We start from the raw sequence: 24,235 nt of genomic DNA, 5'->3' as shown, positions 1-24,235 counted from the left end.
ATATTAAAGGGATTCCTGAGAAAAATGGAGACTAAAATTCATGATGCTGATATTGTTCATTCAATCACTGTCCCTTTAGTGGTTAAGACAAAATTTAGAATGGGTGTGGATTTCATTTAGAAGAAGGAATCATATTTATAGGCATCATCAGAAGTTTTAAAACATTAACAAGAAGATGTCAATGAAAAAGCACACACATGCAAGTGATCCTTCACCCAGTGAGTATATCCTTTTACACACAGACACCAGCATTCCACACATGAATGAGTATATGTACAGCTTGGAAAAGAAATATTTTGTGTAGCAATTAAAAGTATAACTTTAAATTTTACTTCAGCATATTTTAAATGTTCTCTTTAAAGTCATAAAATCAATGATTTCATTGAATTTGTGTATCCATATAGACTCCAGAAGGAGACAAATATGATCATTTTTGGTAGTGACTATGACAGGTGCTGTGAACAGGCTGAAAAAGAACAGGTCCTACTGAAGAAAATAACCACAGTGACTAGGGGTAAAGCATGCTAGTGTGTTAAAAGTCTATATTATCAGGAAAAGGAGTTACAATAGTGACATGAAAAGGAATGCCATGAATATAAGTCAAAACAGTGGTTTCAGATTTTCCTCTATGATAAAATTATATAAACTGCCTTCTTCATCATGTAATTTTTTTCCATTGTGGCAACACAAAATGCATGAAAATCCTTTTAGAAAAATAAAAGAAACATTATTTGGTATGACATAAGTCATTTGAGAAAATATTTATTTAAAATATCTTTGTTGTCTCATTAGATAAATGGAAATTACCAAATAATTCAGATCTACAATTGGAAATTAATTTGGGAAAGTAGTAAAACAACAAAGGAAAAAACTGTTGGAAAACAGAGAGAGCAGAAAGCTACTATAAGTTATGTAAATTAGATAGAGTAATGAGGTCAAAGAAATGAAATTCCAGAAAATAAACAGAAAGAACAATGTTATGTCCATTTGGTCAAATAATCACAATTTCAAACTCTGAGTCTTTGCCTCTGCAGTCATGGGCACTTGTTCAGTCCAGGGGGCTATTGGTCCTTATTTTCCTTCACATAGAATCTTTTCAGAGCACCCTTTATATATTTGTTCCTCAGACTCTAGATGAAGGAGTTCAGCATGGGTGTGACCATGGTGTACATCACTGAGGCTGCTGCACCTGAGCGCAAGCTGGGGGTGATAGCAGAGCTAAGGTACACCCCTAAGCCCATAAAATGAAATAAGGAGACAGCAGAGAGGTGAGATGCACAGGTAGGAAATGCTTTAGACTTGCCCTGAGCTGATGAGATTCCATGTATGGGCAAATCTATCTTAGAAAAATAGTAAAGGATCCCAGTGAGGGGACCACCAGCCAGCAGTGTAGCTGCAAAATATATCAGGTTATTAAAGAAAGTTTCAGAACAGGCAAGTTGGACCATTTGATTAAGTTCACAGAAAAAGGGGGTGATTTCTATGTTGGAACAGATGGACAGACCCAACACCATTAAGCTGTGTAATAAGAAATTCAGGACACTCATATTCCAGGACACCAGGACCAGCAGTCTACAGAGCTGGGGATTCATGATGGCTGTGCAGTGCCGGGGGTGGCAGATGGTCACATAGCTGTCATAGGCCATCACAATGAGGAGGAAATCATCCATCCCTACAAAGAGTAGGATGAAGTACATCTGGCTGATGTGCCTTCATAGGTTTTGGCTTGGCTCTGTGTCTGGATGCTCAGCAGCATCTTGGGGATGGTGGTGGAGGTGAAGCAGATGTCCACAAAGGACAGGTTGGAGAGGAAGAAGTACATGGATGTGTGTAGGTGGGAGTTGGAGCTGACAGCCAGGATGAGGAGCAGGTTCCCAGACACAGTGATCAGTTACATGGAGAGGAAAAGCCCAAATAGGAGGGGCTCCAGTTCTGGTTCTTCTGAAAATCCCAGAAAAAGAAATCCTGAAATTCTTGTATCATTCCCAGGATCCGTGTGCTGGAGGTGACTACCAGAAGGTAGAGAAAAGAAATGACTGATTTTCCCATAAGGGAATATTGGTAACCTAGAATAAGTGCTATCTTTTATTTTACATCAAAGAAGTTCATTTCTATATTTGATGCATGTATGGCATGCTTTGGGCCTCCCTAGTTTTTCTGTTATAGGAATCTTTTTTCACTGTCCACCTGTTACTCAAACATAATGTGTGCTACTGTTTTATTCAGAGAATATTTCATTTATGTGAGGAACAGATAATGAATACAGACCACATTTCAGGAACTGTTCAGAGTAAAATGCTGAAAAACAAACTTCCCAGGATCTAGTGCTGGAGGAGGAGTGATCAGGTACAAATAATAGTGCCCCTCTCAGAGGGTGCAGGGGCTATGAAGAAAAGAAAGCATGTATAAAGAATAGTGTAAATGATTTTTTTTCAGGGGGTGGGAAATACCTGCAACAAGGTGACAGGTGAACAGACACCTCGAAGAAGAATGAGCAGGAGACACACATTATGTGGTGATTGTGTGCCTGGAAGAGGGAATGGACAGGGTGCAAGTGTCCTGAGAAGGTAGTGGTTTTAGGAAATCAGGGTTCAGCACGGGCCAGCGTGCCGAGGGGGATGGGCGAGGCAGAGGGCAGCGAGAGATGGTGTCAGAGGATGGTGAGGGCGAGGTGGCCTCCTGCCTGCTGAGTCTCCAAGGCCCGGGGAGTCCACACAAGGTAAATCTGTTGCAAAGTCATCATAGCTTTGAAAAAGATGCCCTTCCTCTTATCTTATACTGACTGAGTTCTGGCCCATGAGTTATTGAAGTCACCTTGGATTTGTAATCCCTGACACCCCTGTTCTGAGGACTGTCCTCCATTAGAAGGAACAACCACACACAGACACACCCCACCCCACACTGGACCCCACTATGCACCCAGGTGTCCTGTGTTATTTCCACATCCTCATTCCTGCCCTCACCACTTAGTCTCTAAGTGCTTATGCTGCTCAAATCAATTACCTGTTCCCTATAACATGTAGACATCAGACCCAGAAATTGTTATCATAAGCCGCCCATGGAAAATTAAAATGGGGTTCCATGTTTATATGTACATTTCATGCTCTGTATTTAAAGAAATATAAACAATCTGTTCAATAAGCCTAGAGGGAGAGGAAGGGAAAGGACACGAGGAAGAACAAAGGTCAAACAAGCCCAGGTGGACCCTAAGAGACTGTGAGGAAGGAAGCACCTCCTTGGCTCTGAAGGCTTTCCAAACCTGATCACATCCACTTGATGCCAAGCAAATAAAATATACCAATCTCTCAAAAAAGGAAATATACAAAATACAGCAAAGCATATATTTTAAATATCAAAGAGTGCAAGTCTGCTTGTTTGTTTTGGTGCCCATTATATATTTATATGACCAGCTGGTTTTTATATGGCTGGATAGCAGATGAGGTAAGTCTTTTTCTCCCTTTCGTTTGGCTCTTTTTTCTTTGTTTTTCTTGTACTTTGGGATTTGATCTCAAATGTGGTAACACAGTGGACACACTGCAGTCCTGGTTTTTGTCTTCATCCAACCTGCAAGGGACTCTCCAGACCATACTTTATACAGTCCTGCATGTCATGTAATTCCATCCTTTTTACCAAAAAAAATTCTTCATATGATTTTTCCCAAAGAATATTATGTCATGCAAGTACTTGTTTCATTTTTTAAATTATTTTAAACACAATTAAATTACATTTAATGTATAATATTATATTGGTATGAAGTGTACCATATAGTGCTTTGACAGTGACACACATTACTAAATGGTTATCATGATAAGTGTGTTAATATCTGTCACTGCACAAACTTATTACAGTATTATATTGACTATATTCCTGATGCTCTACTTTTATCTGAATTGATAACAACCACTGTGGAAAGCGTATGGAAGTTTCTCAAAAAACAAAAATTAGAAATTTAGTAAGACCCAGAAATTCCACTTTAGAGGAATTTACATAAAGAAAAAAAATCACTAATTCAAAAAGATATATGGATAGGAGCCAAGATGGCGGCATGAGAAGAGCAACGGAAATCTCCTCCCAAAACCATATATATTTTTGAAAACACAACAAATACAACTATTCCTAAAAGAGAGACCAGAAGATACAGCACAACAGCCAGACTACATCCACACCCGCGGGAACCCAGCGCCTCGTGAAGAGGGTAAGATACAAGCCGCAGCCTGGAGGGATCCGAGTGCACCTCACCCCAGATCCCAGTGGGAGGAGAGGAGTGAGAGCGGGGAGGGAGAGGGAGCCCAGGACTGCTAAATAACCAGCCCTAGCCATCCACACCAGGAGCACAGACACACAGTGTGTGTGGTGCTGGATATTAGGGAAACAGGACAGTAAGACCTGTGAGGGGGTCCCTGCAGCCCCTGGGACAAAAGTTAAGGGAGTGCATTCTGAAAGTTTTAAAGGGACAGGGGCCTCACAGCTGAATGGAAGCATCCCAGGACACAGCCCAGCAGCTGGGAACCCCAGGGAACTTCAGGCTCCCAAGCCCCCTGGGAAGCAGCACAGCTCTGAAGCCCCTCACTGTGATAAACAGCCTCCCATCCATTCCCCCTCTGGTGCATCTCCACCATAGCAGGGGAGCAGCCACAGAGTGTTAGCACCCACAGCAATCACCAAGAGCATCCTCCGCAGCCATGCAGGACAGACTCAGAGGCCCCGCTGGGGTGCACACACAGAGGAAGCTGGGAGAAGGTGCTAAGGGTCACCATTCTTGCAACAGAGAATACCCGGCACACCTGCCACTCCCTGCAGGGCTCTGGGCTGCCCCAATGGCTGCTCCACTGGTGATGGCTCATGAAATAAAACCAGAAGCTGCTCCTCTTGGGTGGATGACCAGCAGAGGCAGCGAGGATGGCAAGGAGACCAGTAAGCAGGAAGGGACACTTTCTCCCAGCTAACACACGTGTAAACTGCCCAAGACTACCTCTATCACCATGAAAAGACAAAACAATCTGATCCAGTGCAGAATCACCAAGACAATGCCTGAGAGGGAGCCTAGGGAGATAGATTTAACTAATGTTCCTGAAAAATAATTCAAAATAAAGGTCATAACCATACTGATGGACCTGCAGAGAAATATGCAAGAGCTAAAGGAACAAATTAGGAGGGAGAACATAGAAATAAAAAAAATCTCTGGAAGGACATAAGAGCAGACTGGATGAGGTGCAAGAGGTGGTTAATGGAATATAAATCAGAGAAAAGGAACACAGAGCTGAGGCAGAGAGAGATAAAAGGATCTCCAGGAATGAAAGAATATTAAGAGAACTGTGTGACCAACCAAAATGAAACAATATCTGCATTATAGGGGTACCAGAAGAAGAAGAGAGAGAAAAAGTGATATAAAGTGTGTTTGGAAAATTAATTGCTGAAAACTTCCCTAAACTGAAGGAGGATATAGTCTCTCAGACCACAGAAGCTCAAAGAACTCCCAGCACAAAATACCCAAGGAGGACAACACCAAGACAAGTAATAATTAAAATGGCAAAGATCAAGGACAAGGAAACCATATTAAAGGCAGCCAGAGAGAGAAAAAAGTCACCTACAAAGGAAAACCCATTGGGCTATCATCAGACTTCTCAACAGAAACCTTACAGGCCAGAAGAGAATGGCATGATATATTTAATGCAATGAAACAGATGGGCCATGAACCAAGATTACTGTACCCAGCATGATTATCATTTAAGTATGAATGAGGGATTAAACAATTCCCAGAGAAGCAAAAGTTGAGGGAATTTGCCTCCCACAAACCTCTTCAACATGGTATTGTAAAGGGACTGCTCTAGATGGAAGCACTCCTAAGGCTAAATAGATGTCACCAGAGAAAATAAAATCACAGCAAGGAATGCAGACCAAACAAATACTAACTAAATGCAAAAATAAAATCAACTACTCGCAAAAGCAGTCAAAGGAAACACAAAAGAGCACAAAATAAAACACCTAACATATAAAGAATGGAGAAAGAAAAATAAAAAGTGAGAGAAATACAGAATCATCAGACTCTGTTTATAATAGCTTAATAAGTGAGTTAAGTTAAATGGTAAGATAGTAAAGAAGCTACCCTTGAACCTTTGGTATCCAGGAATCTAAAGCTGACAATAGCAATAAGTATATAACTTTCAATAATCACCCTAAATGTAAATGGACTGAATGCATAATCAAAACGCATAGAGTCACAGAATGGATAAAAAAGGAAGACATGTCTATATGCTGCTTACAAGAGACTCACCTCAAACCCAAAGTCATACACAGACTAAAAGTCAAGGGATGGAAAAATGTTACATGCCAACAAAAGAGAGGAAAAAGCAGGTGTTGCAGTATTTGTATCAGACAAAATAGACTTTAAAACAAAGAAAGCAACAAGAGATAAAGAAAGACATTATATAATGAAAAAGGGGCCAGTCCAACAAGAGAATATAACCATTATAAATATATATGCACCCAATACAGGAGCAACAACATATGTGAAACAAATACTAAGAGAATTAAAGGAGAATATAGAATGCAATGCATTCATTCTAGGAGACTTCAACACACCACTCACTCCAAAGGACAGATCCAGGAGACAGAAAATAATTAAGGACACAGAGGCACTGAACAACACACTGAAACAGATGGACCTAATAGACATCTACAGATCTCTACACCCAAAAGCAGCAGGATGCACATTCTTCCCAAGTGCGGATGGAACATTTTCCAGAAAGGACCACATAATAGGACACAAAAAGAACCTCAGTAAATTGAAAAAGATTGAAATTTGACCAACCAACTTCTCAGACTACAAAGGCATAAAAATAGAAATAAATTGTACAAAGAAAACAAAAAGGCTCACAAACACATGGAGGCTTAACAACAAGCTCCTAAATAATCAATGGATCAATGACCAAATTAAAATAGGATCAAGCAATATATGGAGACAACACAAACAGTACAAAGCCCCAATTTCTGTGGGATGCAGCAAAGGCAGTTCTAAGAGAAAAGTATATAGGCCTATTTATAGAAAATCCAGAAAAGAGAAAATTCAGGCCTATTTAAACAAGGAAGAACAATCCCAAATGAACAGTCTAATGTTACAATTATTGAAATTGGGAAAATAAAAACAAAAGAGACACAAAGTCAATAGAAGGAGGTACAAAATAAAGATCAGAGAAGAAATAAATAAAATTGAGAAGAATAACACAATAGGAAAAATCAATGAAGCCAACAGCTGGTTCTTTGAGAAAACAAGCAAAACAGATAAGCCCCTAGCCAGACGTATTAAGAGGAAAGAGCATTTACACACATCAACAGAATCAGAAAAGAGAAAGAAAAATTACAAAGAACACCACAGAAATACAAAGAATCATTAGAGAATACTATGAGAATGTATGTGCTAATAAGCTGGAAACCCTAGAAGAAATGGAAAACTTGCTAGAAAAATACAATCTTCCAAGAATAACCAAGGAAGAAACAGAAAATCTAAACAGCCCAATTACCATGAACGAAATTGACGCAGTAATCAAAAAACTACCCAAGAGCAAAACCCTGAGCCACATGGATTTACTGCGGAATTTTATCAGACATACAGAGAAGACATAATACCCGTTCTCCTTAAAGTTTTCCAAAAAATAGAAGAGAAGGGAATATTCCGAAACTCATTCTATGAAACCAGCAACACCCTAATACCAAAACCAGGCAAAGACCCCACCAAAAAAGAAAATTACAGACCAATATCCCTGATGAACATATATGCAAAAAACCTCAACAAAATATTAGCAAACCAAATTCAAAATTACATCAAGAGGATCATACACCACGACCAAGTAGGATTTATCTCAGGGATGCAAGGATGGTACAACATTCAAAAATCCACCAACATCACCCACCACATCAACAAAAAGAACAACAAAAACCACATGATCATTCCATAGATGCTGAAAAAGCATTCGACAAAATTCAACATCCATTCATGATAAAAACTCTCAACAAAATGGTTATAGAGGGCAAGTACCTCAACATAATAAAGGCCACAAAAGATAAATCCACAGCCAACATCATATTTAATAGTGAGAAGCTGAAAGCTGTTTCTCTAAAATCGGGAACAAGACAGGGATGCCAACTCTCCCCACTGTTATTCAACATAGTACTGGTGGTTCTAGCCATGCCAATCAGACAAAACAAAGAAATACAAGGAATCCAGATCAGTAAAGAAGTCAAACTGTCACTATTTTCAGACGACATGATGTTGTACAAAAAGAACCCTAAAGACTCCACTCCAAAACTGTTAGATCTAATATTGGAATTCAGCAAAGTTGCAGGATACAAAATTAATACACAGAAATCTGTTGCTTTCCTATACACTAACAATGAACTAGCAGAAAGAGAAATCAGGAAAACAATTCCATTCACAATTGCATAAAAAAAACACTTAGCAATAAATCTAACCAAGGAAGTAAAAGACCTATACCCTGAAAACTACAAGACACTATTAAGAGAAATTAAAGAGGACACTAACAAATGGAAACTCATCCCATGCCCTTGGCTAGAAAGAATTAATATTGTCAAAATGCCCATCCTGCCTAAAGCAATCTACATATTCAAATCAATCCCTATCAAAATATCAATAGCATTCTTCAACGAACTGGAACAAATAGTTCCAAAGTTCATGTGGAACTACCAATGACCTCGAATAGCCAAATCAATTCTGAGAAGGAAGAATAAGGTGGGGGACAGGGTGCTTCTTGCTTCCCAACTTCAAGCTCTACCGCAAAGCCACAGTAATAAAGACAATTTGGTACTGGCACAAGAACAGAGCCACAGACCAGTGGAACAGAAGAGAGACTCCAGACATTAACCCAAACATATATGGTCATTAATATATGATAAAGGAGCCATGGATGTACAATGGGGAAATGACAGCCTCTTCAACAGCTGGTGTTGGCAAAACTGGACAGCTACATGTAAGAGAATGAAACTGGATCATTGCCTAACACCATACAAAAAAGTAAGTTGGAAATGGATCAAACACCTGAATGTAAGTCATGAAACCATAAAACAGAAAAAAACATAGCAAAAATCTCTTGGACATAAACATGAGTGACTTCTTTATGTACATATCTCCCTGGGCAAGAGAAACAAAAGCAAAAATGAACAAGTGGGGCTATATCAACCTGAAAAGATTCTGTACAGCAAAGTATTCCACGAACAGAATAAAAAGGCATCCTATCATATAGGAGAATATATTCATAAGTGACAGATCCAATAAAGGCTTAACATCCAAAATATATAAAGAGCTCATGAACCTCAACAAACAAAAAGCAAATAATCCAATTAAAAAATGGGCAGAGGAGCTGAACAGACAGTTCTCCAAAGAAGAAATTCAGATGGCCAACATACATTTGAAAAGATGTTCCACATTGCTAGTCATCAGAGAAATGCAAATTAAAACCACAATGAGATATCACCTCACACCAGTAAGGATCACCACCATCCAAAAGACAAACAACAGCAAATGTTGGTGAGGTTGTGGAGAAAGGGGAACCCTCTTACACTGCTGGTGGGAATATAAATTAGTTCAACCATTGTGGAAAGCAGTATGGAGGTTCCTCAAAAAGCTCAAAATAGAAATACCATTTGACCCAGGAATTCTACTCCTAGGAATTTACCCTAAGAATGCAGCAGCCCAGTTTGAAAAAGACATATGCACCCCTATGTTTATCACAGCAGTATTTACAATAGCCAAGAAATGGAAGCAACAACCTAAGTGTCCATGAGTACAGAAATGGATAAAGAAGATGTGGTACATATACACAATGGAATATTATTCAGCCATAAGAAGAAAACAAATCCTACCATTTGCAACAATATGGATGGAGCTAGAAGGTGCAGTTAAATAAGCCAGGCAGAGAAAGACAAGTACCAAGTAATTTCACTCAAATGTGGAGTATAAGAACAGAGAAAAAACTGAAGGAACAAAACAGCAGCAGAATCACAGAACCCATGAATGGACTAACAGTTACCAAAGGGAAAGGGACTGGGGAGGATGGGTAGGAAGGGAGGTATAAGGAGGGGAAAAGAAAGGGGGCATTATGATTAGCATGTATAATGTGGTGGGGGGCAGGGGGAGGGCTGTGCAACACAGAGAAGACAAGTAGTCATTCTACAGCATCTTACTACATTGATGGACAGTGACTGTAATGGTATTTGTGGGTTAATATTCCTCATGTAATTGTAGATTAATGACACCAAAAAAAGGTATATGCACCCTCATGTTCATTGCTGAAGTATTTATAATGACCATGTTATGGAAGCAACTTAACAGTCAGTAGATGAATGGATAAAGAAGTAGTACATAGACACAATGGAATATTATTCAGCCATTAAAAATGCCCTGCCATTTGCTATGTGAATGGACCTATAGGGTATTATAACTGGTGAAATGTCAGACAGAAAGGCAAAAAATATATCATTTCATTTATATGTGGAATATAAAAAAAACACAAATGAACAAAGCAGAAATAGACTCACAAACATAGCAGACTAGTGGTTACCATAAGGGACAGTTGGAGTATGGGCAACATGGATGAGGGGGATAAAGAGGTACAAAGTTCCAAGTGGAAAATAAATTAGTCTTATGAATTAAACTATGGCATAGGGAATATAGTAAATAATACTGTAATTTATTTGAATGTTGATGAACTTTAGCTACATTTATTGTGGAAAGCATTTTGGATGTGCATAATTGTTCAATCACCATGTTTTATATCTGAAAGCAATATAATATTGTATATCAACTATACCTCAATAAATATTATTTAAAAAGAAAGGAAATGACATATCCTTAATTTTGATCAGCTATGGAAGTACATTTTTCTGATAATAATTCTTTATTTTAAAAAAAAAGCAGTCCCTGTGTGGTGATCTCTAATAGGTTCCCCACAATGGTATAAAGGTCATTTCAAAGTGTGGACAAAGGGTTTGTTTGTGTTTATACAGAGGATCAAAGCCTAATTTGGCTACCCAGAAAACGAATTAAGATACGATATGAAGAACTTCCAACATCAACATCCTCTGGAAGAGTCATTCCAGAAGATGATCATCAAAAACCTTCAACAAAGATCCTGGCGCTGTTGCAGTTGTAGCTGCATTCATCCCACCAGTTCCTGGACTTGCCATTGGAATGAAGAAGGAGATATCTAAGCTGGCCTGTGCATACAGTAAAACAACAAATTTGACTGGATCTATGTTGTCGGAACTCAACCAAGAATTAGGAGAAGTGCAAGTTGCAGTGCTCCAAAATCGTGTGACTATAGAGTATCTACTGTTAAAAGAACAAACGGGATGTGAACAGTTCCCAGGAATGTGTTGTTTTAATTTGTCTGATTTTCCTCAAACTATTCAAATTCAGTTAGACAATATCCATCATATCATTGGTAAGTTTTCACAAATGCCTAGGGTGCCTAACTGGTTTTCTTGGTTTCACTGGAAATGGCTGGTAATTGTAGGTCTGCTTTGGTTATATAGCTGTATTCCTATTCTGTTAATGTGTGTACACAATTTAATTAGTAGTTTGTTAGAACCTATACATGCTTATGTTACTCTACAAGAAATTATGTCAAAGAAATAATCAATCTTCCCATGTTTTCTTCTCTCTGCTACTTCTAGAGTCCTTCCTATTACAGCCCTTTACTAGAATTCGTGCCTCATATTGAAAATTACCTAGTATCATAATTCTTCCAAGTGGTAAAGATACCTCAAGACAAATGCTGGGCATGGAAGCCACAGGGCATAAATCTGCAAAGAAGTAAAAAGCTAACCTTTTCAAAGAATATTGCTTCTCTCTCACTTACCAACTTTACATTTCTCTGTATGGCCCGGAAGATGGCTGGTTAGCCAGAGACAGGTAAGATTCCTCAAGGAAGAAACAACCTAAGACAGGCACAGTCGAAGGGAGGCCATCATGTGAGAAATTGGGGATCAACAGAGGTGAGGCTTAGAACCTCACCCACCCCCCCAGTTTTGAGAGAAATCTTCTGCATCCTTGGATGTTTTGTTGCCCTTGTCTAGCTTGGATTAATACTTTGTCTATAGGCACAGACCTGATCATCTACATTTGCCCTCTTACAGCACTAAATTATGTTTTATACCTTTATTTTACATCTACCTACCACTTCAGCATTTTATTTAAAAAAATAATAATAATAAGGGAGAAATGTGGGATTCACATATAAATCAAGTATAAAAATCAAGTGAATAATCATAAAAAAAGAGAGAAAGGAAATGGTTAACTAATCCACAAAACATATGGCCTCACACATAATGAAATAATAATAAACTAATGCTCTTTGGCATATGCTTTCTGACCTATTAAATAGATTTTTTTCGTGTGAACACCCAGAATGGAGAAGATACTGTGAAGTCTATGTCTCACTCAGCATCATTGTGGTGCAGGGATGTATTTGGAAGCATTCCTTGATCTGGATCTTTCTCATCAATATTAAAATAGTGAAAAATTCGGCATGTTAAAAATTAAAAGAAATGCCGTCGCTTCACTGTGTATCTCCTCACAGCTAGCAATCTACCTGACAACCTGAAATAGAGGGACAGTTGGACTTATGTTCTGCTGTCAATTAACAGTCAAAATGACACCACACTTGCTGAATTCAATGTTTGCATCTCTGTCCAGATTCCGAGATAATTGTATCACTTTGTTAAACAAGCAATGAGACCAGTGCAGTCCTCCCTAGGCTGGAGACTAGGCTGCACTGGCTCTCAGGTGTCCATCAATAGCATTTTTCTTGGCTTTGCTTCTCCATGACCCTTACATGCCAAGTCTGCTGGGCTCTCAGACTCACCTGGAAGAGGTCTCTGAGAGGAATATCTCCCTGTGGAAGTCATAATTTTTCCCTGGATGCCTGATGATCAGACTGGAGCTTTGTCCACAGATAAGACAGCAGGAAAGAGTCAAGTTTTGGTGGATTCCTAAAGTACAGCTATGTCCTGTGCAGACCAGACTTAGGATTCCAAAAGCACAACTATGTCCTGTGCAGCCCAAGGTGGCATATGCTGAGGGATGCAACATATGAGGTATTCACCACTTCCTATTAGTCACTGCTTCCATTGTTTGTCCTGCCTATGAGGATATCATGCCCTGTGGGACACAGGTCTGGATACAATGGGAAATTATCTATCAATTTTCTATTCCCAAGACCATGTTAGAATTCAGCTGAATCTTGTTTTTATTTCTGCTTCTCCATGAATTCTCCTGTCTTGCAGAGGCCTAACCTTGAAGCACATTATCACATCCATGAATAAACATTACATTGATATCTCATTGTAGTATTGATTTGAACTTCCCTGATGATTAGCGATGTTGAACACCTTTCCATGTATCTGAATTCTTCTTCAGAAAAATATCTACTAATGTCCTCTGCCTATTTTTTAAGTGGATTTTTTGTTCTTTTGGTGTTGAGTTGTATGAATTCTTTATACATTTTGGATATTAAAACTTTATATTATGTATCATTTGCAAATATTTTCTCACAGTCATGGTTCCCTAAATGTGAAAAAGAAAGGCAGAATAATTGAAATCAGATGGAGATTTGAATATGCTATACTGGAGGCTCTGAAGATGGAGAAAGGGCCATGAGACAAGGAAAGGTTGTGTGTACCAGAAACTCAAATAGGAAAGGAAAGGAATTTTCTTCTGGAGTCTCCAGAGGAAACCAATTCTTCAGACACTGTATTTTAGTCTACAGAGACTCATTTCAGGCTCTTTCCTCCAAAACATAAGAACATAAATGTTGCTTTTACACCCTTCACAGTATGCTAATATTTTACAGCAGCAACAGAAATATGATACACACATTTTTTTAAATCTCTTTGAGGAAATTGAATATTAGCCTCTCAAAGTTCAATTTGCTTTCTTTTGGTAAAGGAATTTTGTGTTGAAATCTAACAGTAGGTAGAAGAGAAAACTTAAAGTCAGGAGTTCTGCCACATTGCTGCATGTAGTGAGTTCCCATTGTATCTTTGTGTCAAAATTTCTAGCCTTTTAATTTAATGGTAACTCAACCATTCATTCTTTTAATTTCTATCCTATACAATTTTGTCATAAATTTATTTTCATCATAAAGCATGGGACTATTAATGTCTGTGTATATCCACATATTTGTGAGTATGTTTATTTGAAAGAAAATCATGTACAAATGCACACACATGTATTCTTTCCCAAGAAAGAGTTCTTGGGCTTAACATTTGTTCCCAGCATTTCATTTATTCCTAAGAACAAACACCTGAATTAAATTTATATCCCACATCACCATCAGAAATAAGGAAAAAAAGGCAGGGTAATTAACTTTTTAAATTACATAACAAAACTAATATTGGGTGCACTTTCTTCATTCACAGATAAATGAACACATGCAGTATGTACAGTTAATTTTTGTTTTTTAATCAGAACATTTCACATTTTAAATATGTATAACTTTTTGTATGTCACTATATTCTGATAAATTATATTTTTAAAAATTTTAGTGAGGCCAACACAAGGGTACCAAGGAAGACAACATCAAGACATATAATAATTAAAATGGCAAAGAAAAGGATAAAGATAGACTTGAAAAGCAGCTTGAGAGGGAAAAAAGATCACGTAAAAAGAAAACCCATCAGGCTATCATCAGATTTCTCAACAGAAACCTTACAGCCCAGAAGGCAGTGGAGTGATATATTTAATGCAGTAAAGCAGAAAGGCCTTGAACCAAAAACACTCTACCTGGCAAGGTTATCATATAAATTTTAAGGAGGGATTAAACAGTTTTTAGATAAGCAAAAACTGAGAGAATTTATCTCCCACAAACCACCTCTACAGTGCATTTTGGAAGGACTCCTATAGATGAAAGTATTCCTAAGACTAAATAGATGTCACTCAAGGGATAGACAAAGAGTACAGATTATGATTCATAACATACAAAGAATGGAAGAGGAAGAAAAAGAGTAAAAAAAGAATCTTTAGGCTGCTTTTGTAATAGCATATGAAGTGAGTTAAATTATACTGTTAGATAGTAAAAGAATTATCCTTGAACCCTTGGTAGCCACAAAGCTAAAGCCTGCCATGGCAATAAGTACATGTGTACCAATAATCACCCTAAATGTAAATGGTCGAATGCACCAATCAAAAGATGTGGAGACACTGAATGGATAAAAAACAAGACCCATCTATATGGTGCCTGAAAGAGAGTCACTTCAAACACAAAGACAAACACAGATTGAAAGTAAAGGATGGAAAAAGATATTTCATGCAACTAATAGGGAGAAAAAAGTGGGAGTTGCAGTACTTTTGTCAGACAAAATAGACTTCAAAACAAAGAAAGTAACAAGAGACAAAGAAGGAAATTACATAATGATAAAGGGGTTAGTCGAACAAGAGGATATAACTATTATAAATATCTATGCACCCAATACAGGATCACCTACATATGTGAAACAAATACTAACAGAATTAAAGGGGGAAATAGACTGCAATGCATTCATTTTAGGAGACTTCAACACACCACTCACTCCAAACAACAGATCAACCAAGCAGAAAGTAAATAAAGAGACAGAGGCACTGAACAATGTATTAAAACAGATGGACCTAATGGACATCTACGAAACACTCCATCCAAAAGCAACAGGATACACATTCTTCTCAAGTGCACATGGAAATTTTTCAAGAATAGATCATATACTGGGCTACAAAAAGAGCCTCAGTAAATTCACAAAGATTGAAATTGTACCAACCAGCTTCTCATGTCACAAAGGTATGAAACTAGAAATAAATTACACAAAAAAATGAAAAAGCTCACAAACACATGAAGGCTTAATAACACACTCCTAAATAAGCAATGGGTCAATGATGAAATAAAAACAAAGATCAAGCAGTATATGGAGAGAAATGACAACAATAATTCAACACAGAAAAATCTGTGGGATGCAGAGAAGGCTGTGCCAACAGGGAAATATTGCAACACAGGCCTACTTCAGGAAAGAACAATCCCATATAAGCAGTCTAAACTCACAATTAATGAAACTAGGAAAGGAATAACAAATGAGGCTCAAAGTCAGTAGAATGAGGTACATAATAAAGATTAAAGCAGAAATAAAAATAAATTGAGAAGAATGAAACAATAGAATCAATGAAAGTAGGTGCTACTTCTTCGAGGTAAAAAACAAAATAGATAAATCCCTAGCCAGACATATCAAGAAAAATTGAGTCTACACACATAAAGACAATCAGAAATGAGAAAGGAAAAATCACTGCAGCACCATAGAAATACAAAGAATTATGAGAGAAAACTATGAAAAAATCTTGTGCTAACAAACTGCATAATCTAGAAGAAATGGAAAACTTTCTAGAAAAATACAACCTACCAAGGCTGACCCCAGAAGAAACAGAAAACCTGAATAGACCAATTACCAGCAAAGAAATTGAATTGATAATGAAAAAAAACACCTAAAAAGAAAATCCCTGCACCAGATGGTTTCACTGCTGAATTTTATCAAACATTTAGTGAAGACCTAGTACCCACCTGCCTTAAAGTTTTCCAAAAAGTAAAAGAGGATAGAATACTCCCAAACTCATTCTATGAGGCCAACATCACTCTAATACCAAAAACAGGCAAAGATACCACAAAGATAGAAAATTACAGACCAATATCCCTGATGAACTTAGATGCAAAAATACTCAACAAAATATTATCAAGCCAAATTCAAAACTACATCAAAAACATCATCCATCATGATCAAGTGGGTTTCATCCCAGGAATGCAAGGATGGTACAACATTAAAAAATCCATGAACATCATCCAGCACATCAACAAAAGGACAACAACCACATGATTATGTCCATAGATGCTGAAAAAGCATTTGAGAAGATTCAACACTCATTCTTGATAAAAACTCTCAACAAAATGGGCATAGAGGGCAAGTACATTAACACAATAAAGGCCACATAAGACAAACACACAGCGAACATTATACTTAACAGAGAGAAGCTGAAAACTTTTCCTTTAAGATCAGGAACAAGACAAGAATGTCCACTCCTCCCACTTTCAACATAGTTCTGGAGGTTCTAGCCATGGCAATCAGAAAACACAAAAAATAAAAGGCATCCAGATTGGCAAGGAAGGAGTCAAAGTGTCCGTGTTTGCAGATGACTAATATTGTGTACAAAAAACCCTAAAGAATCCACTCCAAAACTATGAGATCTAATATCAGAATTCAGTAAAGTTCTGGGATATAAAATTAATACACAGAAATCTGTTGCATTCCTATACACTAATGATGAACTAGCAGAAAAAGAAATCAGAAAAACAATTCCATTCACAATAGCATCAAAAAGAATAAAATATCTAGGAATAAACCTAACCAAGGAAGGGAAAGACCTATACTCTGAAAACTACAAGACACTCATAAGAGAAATTAAAGAACATATCAAGAAATGGAAACATATACCATGTTCATGGAAAGGAAGAATTAATATTGTCAAAAAGACCATCCTGCCTAAAGCAATCAACAGATTCAATGCAAACCCCTATCAAAATAGCAACAGCATTCTTCAATGAACTAGATCAAATAGTTATAAAATTCACATGGAACCACAAAAGACCCTGAATAGCCAAAGCAATCCTGAGAAGGAAGAATAAATCAGGGGAATTACGCTCCCTGACTTTAAGCTCTACTACAAAGCCACAGTAATCAAGACAATTTGGTACTGACACAAGAACAGACCCACAGAACAGTGGAACAGACCAGAAAGCCCAGATATAAACCCAACCATATACAGTCAATTAGTATACAATAAAGGAGCCATGTATATACAATGGGGAAATCACAGCCTCTTCAACAGCTGGTGCTGGCAAAACTGTACAGCTACATGTAAGAGAATGAAACTGGATTATTGTTTAACCCCATACACAAAAGTAAATTCAAAATGGATCAAAGACCTGAATGTAAATCATGAAACCATAAAACTCTTAGAAAAAAGCACTGGCAAATATCTCTTGGACATAAACATGAGCAACTTCATCATGAACATATCTCCCTGGGCAAGGGAAACAAAAGCAAAAATGAACAAGTGGGGCTATATCAAACTAAAAAGTTTCTGTAGAGCAAAAGACACCATCAGAAGAACAAAAAGGCATCGGAAAGTATGGGAAAATATATTCATAAATGACATATCTGATAAGGGGTTGACATCCAAATTATATAAAGAGTTCACATACCTCAACAAACCAAAAGCAAATAATCCAATTAATAAATGAACAGAGGAGCTGAACACATAATTCTCCAAGGAAGAAATTCAGTTGGCCAACAGGCTCATGAAAAGATGCTTTGCATACCTAATCATCAGATAAATGCAAATTAAAACCACAATGAGATATCATGTCCCACCGGTTAGGATGGCCAGCATCCAAAAGACAAACAACAACAAATGTTGACAAGGATGTGGAGAAAGGGGAACCCTCCTACACTGCTGGTGGGAATGTAAATTAGTTCAACCATTGTGGAAAGCAGTATGGAGGTTCCTCAAAAAACTCAAAATAGAAATATTGTTTGACCCAGGAATTCCACTCCTAGGAATTTACCCTAAGAATGCAGCAGCCCAGTTTGAAAAAGACATGTGCACCCCTATGTTTATTGCAGTACTATTTACAATAGTCAAGAAATAAAGACAACCTAAGTGTCCATGAATAGATGAATGGATAAAGAAGATGTGGTACATAGACACAATGGAATATTATTCAGCCTTAAGCAGAAAACAAATCCTACAATTTGCAGCAACATGGATGGAACTAGAGGGTATTATGCTCAGTGAAATAAGATAGGAAGAGAAAGAGAAGTATCAAATGATTTTACTCATCTGTGGAGCATAAGAACAAAGGAAAAACTGAAGGAACAAAACAGCAGCAGACTCACAGAACCCAAGAATGGACTAACAGTTACCAAAGGAAAAGGGATTGGGGAGGATGTGTGGGAAGGGAGAGATAAGGGGGAAAAAAAGAGGCATCACAGTTAGCACATATAATGTAGGCAGTGGTGGGGACATGGTGAAGGCAGTGTAACACAGAGAAGACAAGTAGTGTTTCTATAGCATCTTACTACACTGATGGACAGTGATTGTAATGGGGTATGTTGTGGGGACTTGATAATAGTGGGAGCCTAGTAACCATAATGTTGTTCGTGTGATTATGCATCAATGATAGCAAAAAAAAAAAAGCAGAAAAAAATTACATGGAACCACAAAAGCCTCCAATGTAGACAATGTAAGCTTGAGAAAGAACAACAAATCTGGGGGTATCATTCTCCTGAATATAAGCTATAATTACTACAAACTTACAGTTATCAAAACACTATGGTACTGGCACAAGAACAGACCCATAGACCAATGGAACAGACTAAAGAACCCTGATATAAACCCAACCATATATGGTCAATTAATATACGATAAAGGAGTCATAGATATGCAGTGGGGAAATGACAGCCTTTTCAACAGCTGGTGTTGGCAAAACTGTACAGATACATGCAAGAAAATGAAACTGGATTACTAACACCATACACAAAAGTAAACTCAAAATGAATTAGTCCTAAATAGAATACATGAAACAATAAAACTATGAGAAGGAAAAATAGGCAATAATCTCTTGAACATAATCATCAGCAAAATTTTCTGGGCACATCTCCCTGGCCAAGGGAAACAAAATCAACAAAGTGGGACCACATTAAAATGAAAAGTTTCTCCACACAAAAGAGCACCATCAACAAAACATAAAGGTAACTTACACTATGGGAGACTATATTCATAAATGATATATCTGGTTTGAGTTAACATCCAAAATTCATAAAGAAATCATATGCCACAACATCAAAGAAACAACTATTCCAGTTAAAAATTGGGAAGAGGATATGAATAGACAATTTCTGCACAAGATATATAGATGATCAATAGGCTCATGAAAGATGCTCCACACACTATGCATTGGGGAAATGCAAATCAAGCCTACCCTGAGATATCACCTCAGAGAAGTCAGAACATCCACTGTCTAAAAGACAAGAAATAACAGGTGTTGGTGAAGATGAGGAGGAAAGGGAAACCTCCTACACTTTTGGTGGGAATGTGTATACGTGAGCCACTATGGAAAGGAGTATGGAGGTTCATTCAAAAACTCAGAAATACCAAATGAACCAGTAATTCTATTTTGATAAATCTACCTGAAGGCCAGAAAATATTTGTTTCAAAAAGTTATATGCAACAGTTTTTTGCCACATTATTTACAATAGACAACATGGAAGCAACCAAAATGTCCATAAATAGATAAATGGATATATATGATTTATATTATTCATCCATAAAAAAAGAAATACTGCCATTTGCAACAATATGGATGGACCTAAAGGGTATTATGCTAAGTGAAATAAGCCAAGCAGAGAAAGAAAAACACCATATGATTTCAATTATAGCTGGAGTCTAAAAACCAAATGTAAAAAAACAAAATGAACAAAATATGAGTGAGAAGTGACTGGTGGTTACTATGAGGGAGGAGTTGGGGTTTGTGGGTGAAATAAGTGCAGGAATAAATAGACACAAAACCTCAATCATAATATAAATTAGTCATGAGGATGAAAGTACAGCATAGAGAATATAGTCAATAGTTCTGTAACATGTTTCTGTGTTGACAGTAACTACACTAGTTGAGGTGAGGATTTAATAATATATATAACTGTTGAATCACTGTGTTGTATACTCGAAACCAATTTAATAGTGTATATCAACTATTCTCCAGGTAAAACAAAAAGAAATGTGATGGATTTCCAAGTCTGAGTAGAAAGAGAGATACAAAATCATTAACCTTTCTAACAAGGAATTCAGAGTGCTCTTGATCTAAATCACCAGAACCAGGAGTCTAAAGAGCTAAGGGGTTTCATGATGACTGTGCAGTACAACGATGGCAGATGACCAGTTACAGGTCATAGGCTATCATGGTCAGGAGAAAAATGTGCAAAGCCCCAGAGAGTATGAAAAACTACATCTGGCTGATTCAGTTTGAACACATTATAACTTTGCTCTGTGTCTGGATGCTCAGCAGCATCTTGGGGATGGTGGTGGAGGTGAAGCAGAAGTCCACAAAGGACAGATGGGAGAGGAAGAAGTACATGGGTGTGTGCAGGTGGGAGTCTGAGCTGACAGCCAGGATGAGGAGCAGGTTCCCAAACACAGTGATCAAGTACATGGAGAGGAAAACCCCAAGTAGGAGGGGCTGCAGTGGTGGCTTTTTAGAAAATCCAGAATAAATTCTGTGATTTTTTATCACTTTCTGGTTCCATATTTTGGAAGTGACTCCAGGACTCAAAAAATAACATGACATTTTTTGTAAAATGGGAATTACAAATATAATTGGAATTCTCCAATCTGTATTTACATTCAAAAACCAACATCCATAGTTTTTGTATGGAACTTGCCCCCTAATAGCCTTGAGAACAACTCATGTTCCAGAATACACACAGATGTATACATACACTGTGGCCTCCTGGGCCCATGTTACCACCAGGATAGTCTCACCTGCAGCTTCAATGAGTAAGTAAACAATGATGCAAGGCAAGTTGTCAATATCACATTATCTTTCTCCTAAGCATACAGAAATTGTCCCCAGGTTTTAGTTGTTATGTCTCCCACATGTAAACATGGCAAACCGTTTAAATATGACTGGTTTGTGTCCAATAATTACACACAAAAAAATACCAGTTCAAAAACCTGAGAGAAAGTGATAAAAGAAAGGACGTGTGTGGGAAAAATAAGCTCAGGTGGTCCCTAGAGATTGTGAGGATAATAAAGCTCTCTTGGCTCTCCCATCATGCAGCCCAGTTACATCCCCATGATGCTTAGAATAAGAAAGCAGAAAAAAATGCATCCTAAAGAGAATGAAGTAATGTCTTCACATTATCAAGAGAGCTGACCCACTGGACAACCCACTAGAATAAGCAGCAAAGGGAATAAACTTTGAAGTGGGAGGAGATTTGGTGTATACTAGGTTTTCTCACACTGCCATGCTGACATCTAGGATGGGATGCTTATTTGTGTTGGGTGTATCCTGTGCAGTGTATGTGTTTACCAGCATCCCTCCAGACATGGCCAAATACTCCCTGGGGAAAAAGTTATCTATGGCTGAGAACCACTCTATGTGTACTTGAGAACTGGAATCCTAGTGACAGAATTCCAAGGAAGGTCCAACTCATACTTGGATTATAAGTTCCAGCAAATCACTAAACTCTTTCAAGCTCCACTTATTCAAGGTGGAGTGAATTTCTTAATAATACTACTTCATAGAATGAAATTTTCTAAAAGTTAAATCACACAGTTCCTTCAAGGTGTTAAGATCAGGTTATAGTGCACAAAAAATCTAAATGTAACTCTGATACTAAACATACATTGTAGAATGGGAGACTGATTCCACCTCTTAACTTCGGATCTGAGTAGGAAATTCCTCATTGTTTTGCCAAATTGTTATGAAGCCAAGGATTGTGGTGCCCAAAATTTATATAAAAGGGACAAGAGGCAGTCCTCCCATTTGCTGCAGAGAGGAGAATTCAATGCCTGAAGGATCTAAGAGAATTAGTCCTAATGGGATCTTCAGTCTTAGCCTTTGGAGAAAACATAAAGTCAGGGTCAAGTAAGGGGCTGTAAGGCTGAGTTCATGGAGAAGGAATAATAAAATCTGTAACACATCAATTCAATTAGATTGGGTGTGTGACGTGGACACAGAGGTATGTGGGCAGGCAGTGTGTGCTCCCTTGGGTCTGAGTTCATGTCAGCACACGTCCTGGTTGCCCCTTCTCTCTGCACTGGCCCCTTCTTTTAGTCTCTTCATTCATACTGTTTTTCCCTCACTAAAAGGACCTGGACTTCTTTTAAAACTATTCTTTACTGCAGTGGATTCCAAATGTTTTTCCATTTTCATTCCATAATAAGGCATGCCTTACACTTGTGATCCAGTATGTGTGCAAATGCAAAACCAAATACACACATACGCACACATGCAGAGCACTGGACAAAGAGAATCAAGAAACCATTTAGTATGTACACTTCCTACGTATAATGAATTCTGATATTTTCTTTTGAAAGCTACATATTCCATTCTATTTAGTTCTTAAAGCCATACCTGACCCTCTAATGGATCCTAATCTCAAATATGGAAAACATTCCTCTAATGTATCCTCCACTTGATAGGGAAAAACTTACAAGGACAGCAGTCTAGTCCAAGTGGCCCCCTTCTGCTGCTCTTCTTAGAAAAGAAAGCAGAGACTCCAGCTCACCCTCCCCCCTCCTGCTCTGCCTCACACTCACTAAACTCCCTCCCCCTTGCCTGCTCGCTTGCTGTGAACGTAGGAAGGTTACAGATAAAGAAGCAGAAAGATATAAATTGCTCCCTTTGCCTTTGTTTGGGGCTCAGACCCTGGGAGATTACTCCCCTCTGGGCCTGCCGGTGTGAAATAAAGCCTCAACACTCCAAGACCTTCGAGTGCCACTTGGTTCTTCTGTCAGTGATCCAGTACAGGTTTCTCCAGTTATTTTCAATAAATTTGGTTCACTGACCAGGAAACCCAACTGCGCTGGCCCTTTGTTGCCACCGGTTTGGGGCAACCGCGGGGTCGGTGACCCCTTGGCAGGCTCCGGCCTGGTTGCCCTGAGCCGGCCCCGTTCTGCTGTTCCAGCTGGACACAAGGAGGCTTGGTAGGTGAGAACCTGGTTCTGACATCAAATTCTGTAAGGCCCCAGGGCCCCTGACCCATCCAGTCCCACCCGTTGGGGTGGAAGGAGAGCCTGATCACCTCCCAGGAGGCTTATTAGAATTCTCACAGGTAGATATTCCCGGGGGCGGGAGGGGGGAATGTTTAAACTCTGGTCTGCCTGGGTGTGTGTGTGAGTGAGTGTGCAGGGCAGCTGAAGCTATTCAGTCTGCACTGAATCTGTGATTCCACGGCCTGTGCTACGGAATCTGCATGGGCCCTCCTCCGCTTTTGCGGTCAGCCATCAGGGCATATCGGTGATTCAGCTTTGGCTGGCCTGGCCTGGGATTTATACAGGTGCACCTTAACCAAGGCTGGCCGAAGTCGCCACAAGGAGTGCAAATGGATGGGCATCTGACTGGTCTCCTCTCTAGAGGAGGCACCCCGC

The 24,235-nt window shown here is 38.5% G+C and overlaps 2 pseudogenes; both read right to left on the bottom strand.

Annotated features, from left to right (window-relative positions):
- Positions 1–1,061: 1,061 nt before the first annotated feature.
- LOC140847272 (olfactory receptor 7A10-like) lies at positions 1,062–2,509 on the bottom strand (annotated as a pseudogene).
- An 18,309-nt stretch (positions 2,510–20,818) lies between these two features.
- On the bottom strand, positions 20,819–23,850 carry LOC140847271 (olfactory receptor 7A17-like; annotated as a pseudogene).
- Between the last annotated feature and the right edge of the window lie 385 nt (positions 23,851–24,235).

This window comes from Manis javanica, chromosome 18 (assembly GCF_040802235.1).
Source record: "Manis javanica isolate MJ-LG chromosome 18, MJ_LKY, whole genome shotgun sequence".
Classification (NCBI taxonomy): domain Eukaryota; kingdom Metazoa; phylum Chordata; class Mammalia; order Pholidota; family Manidae; genus Manis; species Manis javanica.
Note: the sequence above shows the minus strand (reverse complement) of the source record. Positions and strands in the feature narration are given on the sequence as shown.